Source organism: Arvicola amphibius, chromosome 6 (assembly GCF_903992535.2).
Source record: "Arvicola amphibius chromosome 6, mArvAmp1.2, whole genome shotgun sequence".
Classification (NCBI taxonomy): domain Eukaryota; kingdom Metazoa; phylum Chordata; class Mammalia; order Rodentia; family Cricetidae; genus Arvicola; species Arvicola amphibius.
Window position 1 is genome coordinate 108,756,379 of NC_052052.2, and position 8,492 is coordinate 108,764,870.

Consider the following 8,492-nt stretch of genomic DNA (forward strand, 5'->3'; position numbering starts at 1 on the left):
GCCTCAGCAGATGGAGGAGGGAGTGAGTGGGCTTGTCTCTTAAAGGGACAGGACAGACTATTACAGCCCCCATGATCTGCATTGTTATAACTGTGTTGGTAGGAACACATTACTGTTTGTGCAAATGCAGGAAACGCATCCTTTCATGTGTAGGTAATTAGTCTGTATGTATGTCTGTGAAACAATTTCTTGCCTAGTGCCTACAGAAACCAGAAAAGGACCTTGGATCCCTAGAACTAAAGGTCAGATGGTTGTGAGCTACATCATGGGTGCTTGGATTTGGATTTGAATCTGGATCATCTGGAACACCATTCAGTATTCTTATCCAACAAACACTCCTATGTTGCAGGTCATATATGTATATATGTACACACACACACACACACACACACACACACATATAATCCCTCCGTATTATCTTAGAAATCTTTCATTGTACCCATTAGCAGTTTGTCTCTGACTCTAGTCTATGGAAGACAAGTTCTCAGTAACCCTGACTCGGACTTCATCCAGAAATAGACATCTGCACCATCTACTTTGTAACGTTATAACTGTTTCTTTTTTGGGTTCTGTAACTTGCTTAAGCAGAAATTCCAGGACTATGTTCAGGTCTGCCTAACTACCTAATCCTGCCAGCACAAAACAGCTCTTGGTTTGCATATGTAGCTACTCAAGAACTCTTTGTGGTTTCCCCTTTAAATGCCATGCCCTATTTGCATTACAGTCTCTGCCTAGGCTCAGAGACTGCTGTCCTGTTAGCAATGTGAATAAATTTAACTAGTAATAGTCCAAACTGAATCTGCGGGAGCCTTCTCGACCTGTGTGCTGAAGTGGGTTATGTGTCCTCTTTAGAAACTTGCCAGGATAGTTAGGGCTAAGAGCATTTTTTATTCTTCAGATCTGAGTTTGGTTCCGAGCAGCCTAATTGGGTGGATCACAATTGCTCATAGTTGCAACTCCAGAGGTCCCAAAGCCCTTTTCTGGACTCCATTGACATCCCCCCCACACCATACTTTTGTGATGGCAAATTAAGTGTTTCCTTTAGACTGAGAGATTTCAGAGCAGCTGGTGTTAGCTGCATATACAACTGGGTTCATCTAATATGTCTTTAGCTCCGGCATATAGTATGTCCCGTGTGTTCATGGTTTATAGTCTCAATCTTCAAAACAGAAATCTGGAGCCCCAGTATGCTCACTTACCACTTACGCTTCATAGTCTTCTAAGCTATGATCATGATAAATTTGTATATTTGGCACCATATTTTCCTTCTTTGATTTTCCAGAAGAACAATGTTTTTAATAATATAGCAATGGCTGTCTTCTATATAATTTAGAGAAAATCAGAATACTCATACTTCCTCTACCATTGGTAAAGAGGTAAAGTGACACTGGCAAATATTGATAACATAATAAAATTGTCTTATCCTTTTCCCCTGTCCTCTCATCATTTGAAGAAAATGCTTCCACATGTATGCTTGATCTTACCTCTGCACTACCTTAGAAAATTAAAGCTATCCTTCCAAACAAGCCAGTTCCTATTTAGTTCTTCTATGTACTTAATGCCTTGGGAGAAAACTATATCACCTTTTTCACTCTAATGCAAACTGCCGAGAAATCACTTTGCAGCTCACTGTGATCTATTTTGGCGATAACTCTTTCTTTATTACACTCTAGATTGGGGTCATAATGAATATTTACTATTTCCCAATATGTTATTCTCTTTTTTCTTTTACTGAAAGTTGATATTTTTCACACGATATATTTTGATTAGTTTCCACTCCTCCTACTCCTTCCAGGCCATCCCCATTTCCTATCACAACTGCATCGACACTTCCTGTCTCTCATTAAAAAAACCACAGTAATCTATGGAATAATAACAAAATATAATAAAGACAACCAAAGTGAATCATGACAAAACAACCAAACAAGAAAAAGAGCCAAAGAAAAAACACAAGAAACACATAGTTGAAGAGACACACACATTCACACATACAACAATCCTATAAAAACCCAAGAGTGGAAGCCATAATACAAATGCAAAGGGCTTGGAATTTGGGGAAAAACATTCCTTGACTCGGCATCCTGAGTCAAAGAACCTCCAAAGATGCCACTGAGTTTTGTTGTGATTGTTGGCTATCTGCTGCCTACTATTATGAGTGATTTGTTCCCCTTAATGAGACTCCCTTGGAGAAAACTAGTTTTTCATTTTCAAGTAGCTATCAATTGAAGATAGCTTTTGGGTTAGGGATGGGGGTATCCTTACTTAGGGTTTCCATGACCATGGCAACTCTTATAAAGGAAAATAATAAACTCAGTCCAATATCGTGGCATCAATGAGGCAGACATGGTGCTAGAGTAGGAGCTGAGAGTCCTAAATCTTTCAGCAATGGGAAACTGATTGAAATCACCTCTCCATTTATTCCATTTCTTCCTTCCTTCCTTCCTTCCTTCCTTCCTTCCTTCCTTCCTTCTCTCTCTCTCTCTCTCTCTTTCTTTCTTTCTTTCTCTTTCTTCCTTCCCTCCCTCCCTCCCTCCCTCCCTCCCTCCCTCCCTCCCTCCCTCCCTTCTTTCTTTCTTTTTTTTGAAAATGTTAGCTTTTAATTGGCCTCCCTGAGTGGCTTCAAGCCACCAGAACACAGGCTCCTCCAACACCCTTTATCTTCTCTTCAGCTCTTCTGCTGAAAAATTTGGCTTTCACGATGACAGGCTGCTTAGGGAGCTTTCCCTTCCCCAGAACTTTGGAGTCGCTCGATCGCACGACATCAGTGATGGGAGCAACTCGTCTTAACCCGTGTCTGCTTACTGACCAGCGTCCACAGTTTATCCAGGTTGACAGTCAGGCAGAAGCTCTGGTTTCTCTTTAAGTGGTAATGCTTCATACCAACTTTCCCGAAATAACCTGGATGATATTTGTCGCAGTTGATCCTGTGATGATGCATGCCTCCAGCGTTCCTGCGTCCTCCTGGATGCTTGCGACGTTTACCGATGCGGCCATGGCCTTGGCTCACGTGGCCCCGGAGTTTCCGGGTTTTCCTCAGTCTGGATGGCATGGCGGTGGCAGAAAGGAAAGAGGGCCCTTTATTCCATTTCTTATCTCCTAGAACAGGACATCCTCCATTTCAGTTCCACATGCTCTTTGTTTTGTTGTAAATTACTCTGCTCAGCGACCTCTGCTAATAAATCATCATTAGAGTTACCACTAACAACCATACTATAGAACCTATTCAAGGCTGTTTTGAGATTTCTTCTGCCAAGGGAATTAATGCAAAACACTTCACTTTAGTCTCAAGCAAACTCTTTGGACAAGAACAAAAGGCAGCCAGCCACTTTCTCACCAAAATGTCACACGAAGATCTCTAGGCAACATGCTAAAGTTCTTCTCCTCTGAAACTGCTTGACTGAGCCCCCAAGAGTTAAATAACCCTTATCACACCTCGCTTTCATGTACCTATGGGTATGGTCCACTAAGCAGTGCTTAAAATATTCTACTGCTTTCATAACACAAAGGATCAAAATTCAAATTCCTCCAAACAAATACATGGTCCAACCTATCACAATAGTACTCTGGTCCCTGAAACCAACTTCTATCTTAGTTAGGATTTCTGTTGCCGTGAAAAGACATCATGACCACAACTCTTATAAAGGAAAACATTTAATTGAAATGGCTCGTCTTATTTAAATTTTGACTTCTAATTGAGTGTGTGTGTGTGTGTGTGTGTGTGTGTGTATACAATGTGGAAATCAAAAGACAATTCTATGGCATCTGTCCTTTCCTACCACCTTACATGGTTTCCACGGATTGAACTTTTGATTTCAACACAAAATGGTGCTGACTAAGGAGTTGAAGTACTTGTATTTTTTACTGCCTCTCAGTGTATCTGAGTAAATACTCCCTTCCTGTGGTTTGATTCAATATTACAGCAGTACAAAATTTTGATGGTTTCAAAATTTAGAGAACCCTTACTCCCACCAGCCTGGTTCACAGACAGGAAGGCCAAAGCACCCAAAGTCAGGTGTTTTGTCCAAGGTCGCCCAGTCAGTGACTGTGGAGATAACCAGAACATCTTCCACCTCTAACTGCCTTGTTGCTTCTCAGGTTGACAGGGAAGGCTGTGGGCGAAGCAGAGCTTCATTGATCTTGTTTCTCTCTGGGGCTCTCTAAAACTGTAAAGTGCTGTGTGCTGACTGCCCTCCAGGACCTGTCATCTAACACAGAAGAGAGGAACCTGCTGTGACTCAGCTCAACGGCAACACCTTTCACATAAGCCAGGGCCCTTACATGGGAAGATAACTACTCAGTGTTTGTCTTGTGGGGTTTTATGAGGATGGGTTTGTTGGTTGGTCTTCAGAGAGACTCACATACACTCCAAGCTGTCCTCAAAATCCCTCTGTAGCCGAGAATAACCATGAGCTCCCGATCATCCTGCATTCACCACCCAAGTGCTGGGAGTGCAGATGGCCAGCACCACCACGCCAGGTTTATATGGTTCTGGAGACTGAATTCAGGGCTTCACGCATGCTGGGTAAGCATTCTACCAACTGAACTCCATCCCAAGGTCCAACTGCTGGGCTTACTCAACAGCAGATAAGGAGGTATTTGCTTTTCAGATGGCAGTTGTAACAGGAATACTGAAGACTGTTCACCTTGCCAGTTTATTAGAGCTAGAGAACCAGCCAGTAGATGGCTCAGCAGGGAAAGAAACTTGCCATCCACTCTGATGATCTGAGTTTGAGCCCAGAAACCCACATGATAGATGGAAAAAGACATAGCGTTCATAAAATAATAGGGTGTGGGGTTCTCAGAGGAGTTGGAGAAGAGATTATGAGATGGATACTATCTGAATATTTTGTATTCAAGTGGGAAACTACCAAAGAGTGACAGAGCAGGGCAGGTTGGCTGACAGTAGGTCCACACTTCTCCTTCTGCTCCTCCAGATCCAATCCCTCCCCGTCTCATATCCTGCTCTGTAGCAGAACACCTGTGCTGTCTCCATTTCCTCTCTGATCCTATCCCCAACAGATCGCAAAGATTTTCTTCTCCAGTCTTCCTTTCCCCAACTCATCCCCTGACCCCAGCCTCCAACACCAGCAGGCATTCCCTGGGAACACAGCTGCCTAGCAGGCCAGGGTAACAAGCTAAATGAAGATGTTCACTACTCTCTCCTCCCGTCCATAAAACTTTTCCACTGCCAGCCCCAACAATCTCATTCCTAGATCTGTAACAGAGCAGTCTTCCTTCTCCACCCTTGCCTGCCCACATCTGTGGATCCCACAGACCATTCCCTCCTGACCTTCCTCCCCCGACTTGTCATTTCATCCAACCCCCCAACTGCAGCAGTCACCCCCTAATAACCCACAGCCAGTGTCAGCCAGAAAACCAGGTAGGCTGCCTGCAGATGTCCTCTTCTCCCTCTCTTCCACAGAAGCAATCCCCTAGTATCATGCTCAGCGTTTCAGCAGAAAGAACACCTGTGGTAACCTTCCCTGGCCCACTGTTCCCATCTCCTGTGGATTCCAAAGATCTTCCTCTTCTAATGTCCCTCAGCCTACTCCTTGCTTCCTTCTAGTCCCCAATTCCAGCAGGCACTTCCTGCTAAGACAAGGACCATTCCTGGCAGGGTAATAATTAGGCTGACTGCAGAACCACAGCTTTCCTGCAGCTACTGCAGATCCAGTCTCCCAATCTCATTTCCAGCTCTGTAGCAGAAAATCTACCATGTTCTCCTTTTCTCCTCTGAACCCATCCTCAGCAGCAAAGATGTTCTCTAATTTTCCTCCTTCCAACTTATTCCATGATCCCAGCATCCCAACACCAGCAGACATTCTCAGGAAACACCGCAGCAGGGAAACAGGTCCACAGAAATTTCCTACCAGGCAGAACATAGTCAACACACTCTCATAAGTCCCAGGCAGAAAGCAGAAGCCAAGATACAAAACATTCACCCAACAAAGACAAAGCCAGATACCATCACGCAGGCCTCCAATCCCATCAGTATAAAAACACACTTAATAACGACCAGGACAATGTCTACCCTGGAGCCCAGCAACCTTACCACAGCAGGCACTGAATATTCCAACATAGCGGAACCCATGAAAAGGACCTGAAAATAGCCTGTGTGAAACGAAAGAGGCCCTTAAGGAGGAAATAAATGAGTCTCTAGGAAAATAGAAGCAAACAGTGTGATGAAATCAAATAAACTCCGTAAAGAATTCCAGGAAGACATGAATTGTGCAAGGAGATGAAATGAAGGGGAAGCCTAGCCCAAAACCTTGTTTTGTAAGGCGTGTCCCCCTTGGTTTAAAGGCGTGTCCCCCTTGGTCTAAAGGCGTGTCCCTCTTAGGCGTGTCCCTCTTAGGCGTGTCCCCCTTAGGCTAATATTGACTTATAAAATCTTGCGGGCCTGCGGCCTGCCTGCTCTTTGTTTTCCTGCCCTCCTCGCTGGAACCTTGGATTTGTAAGTTCCTTTTCCTTTCCTTTATTAAAACTGACTTATATATATATTAAAGCTTGTCTGGTGAATCATAACTGCCGATCAACCACACACCTTCATTTGGCGTCCAACTAGGGCATTTGGGAGCCTTCAGCTCCAGTTCCCACACTGCGTGGCAGGGATTCGGCCTTGGGCTCTTGATTGCTTCAGAGCAGTTTCCCAGACTAGCCTGTCCCAGCCCCGCTTGTACGGAGCAAAGGACGTGTGTGTGTGTGCGCGGGTGACTCAGTCCGAGCTCGCTAACCCCTCAGGCAGCACCAGTCCCGGCTGAGTTCGGCCTGGGCCCTGACCTGCCGGAGACTAGCGGTTACTGCCGGAGTCCCAACATCGAGCTCCGCTGGTACTGCAGACTCGGTTTGGCCGAGCGGTTATTGCCCTAGCGACCTACTGGCAGGGAACGGTCATTTCAGGTAAAATTTCTTTTGATTAAAAAAAAAAAAAAATGTCTGACCATATCACCGTTGAAAGCTTCTGCAATCTATTTAATTATACTATGGTAGAAATATTACAGGATACATATGATATTCCCATAACTTGGATGTTTATAGGGCTTGCAATTTTTCTCGTATTTGGTTTCTCCCTTACATGGTTTGAAAATAGAAAAATGATAAAGTCCTTACAGAATGAAACCAGGATTCTTAGGACAGAGGTTGAATGCTTAAGAAAGGGCACAACTGTTTTGAGTGACAACTTTAAGTCGGTCGAGGTATTTGCAAAAACAATTCAGACTGACACCAAGAAAGAGTTTGAAGGTCTCAAGGAAGGGAATAGGGCTTTGTCTGATATGACTCGGTCAAATGAGCAAAATTTAGAAAAACTACAGTCTGATATTAAGGAGAGACTCATTGCTGTGGAGGAGAGAACAGCTGATTTGGATCGTAAACTTCAGTCCCTGTCTGAAACATTATCAGAGAGAATTAAAACTGCTGAATGTGAAAATCGGATTTTGTCTAAAGGATATGACAGATTGGCTGACAGATTGTCAATACAAGAAGGCACAATTCATGCCATGAAAATTCTATCCAAGGATGAGATACTAACTCTACTGGACAAACTTCATGTTTTGGAATCCTCCATGAAGGCCTTGGAGCATAATTCTGGACAGGAGATCCAGGCCTTACAGAAGGCAATAGTAAGCAGATTAGAAAAGATTGAGGAAATTATAGAACAGGAGCAAACGGTACAAAGGCGAAATTTAACTCCGTCAATGAGTAAAACTCTCCGGGATAATTTCCATAAAGTTCTACCTGCCTTTCCAATAGTAACGTCAGAAAAGGTGACTGGTTCCAAAAACCCTAAAGTCATCAAGGAATATACATGGGAACCCGTCCGTATGAATGATCTCAAAGAAATTAAACAAGCTATTATGAACTTTGGGCTACATTCGTCCTTTGTTAGAGAGATGCTCAAAACTTGGTCTATAAGCAATAAGGCAACGCCCCATGATTGGGTACAATTAGTATCAGCTGTTCTAGAGAGTGGGTCACAATTAAATTGGAAATGCATGTTCAGACAAGAGGCTAAACTTTTAGAACAGCAGGAAAGAGCAAAGGGAATTGAGATCTCCCTAGATCAAATTCTAGGTGAAGGACTTTTCTCCGATCCTCTGGAACAAGCGAATTATGATGAACACACCCTATCCATATGTACTACAGCAGCTTTAAAGGCTTGGGACAGGGTTCAAGACCCAGGACAGAGACTGGAATCATATATCAGAGTTAAACAGGGTCAGAGAGAACCCTTTAGTGATTTTTTACAAAGGCTAACTAAAGCTGTACAGATAGGGATATCTGACCCAGAAGCAAGACGTATAATAATTGAATCTTTGGCTTATGAGAATGCCAATGTGGAGTGTAAAAGGATCCTGGGGCCTTTAAAGATGAGATCAGCGCCCTTGGACGAATGGGTCTTACATACAATGAATGTTGAATCATTTGACTATGGCACTGAAGCATGGGTCGAAGAAGCAATTTCTAATGCAAAAAGGAGGCATCAAGTTACC

General features: G+C 43.5%; 1 pseudogene; it reads right to left on the minus strand.

Annotated features, from left to right (window-relative positions):
- Positions 1-2,580: 2,580 nt before the first annotated feature.
- On the minus strand, positions 2,581-4,531 carry LOC119816244 (annotated as a pseudogene).
- Positions 4,532-8,492: the final 3,961 nt, after the last annotated feature.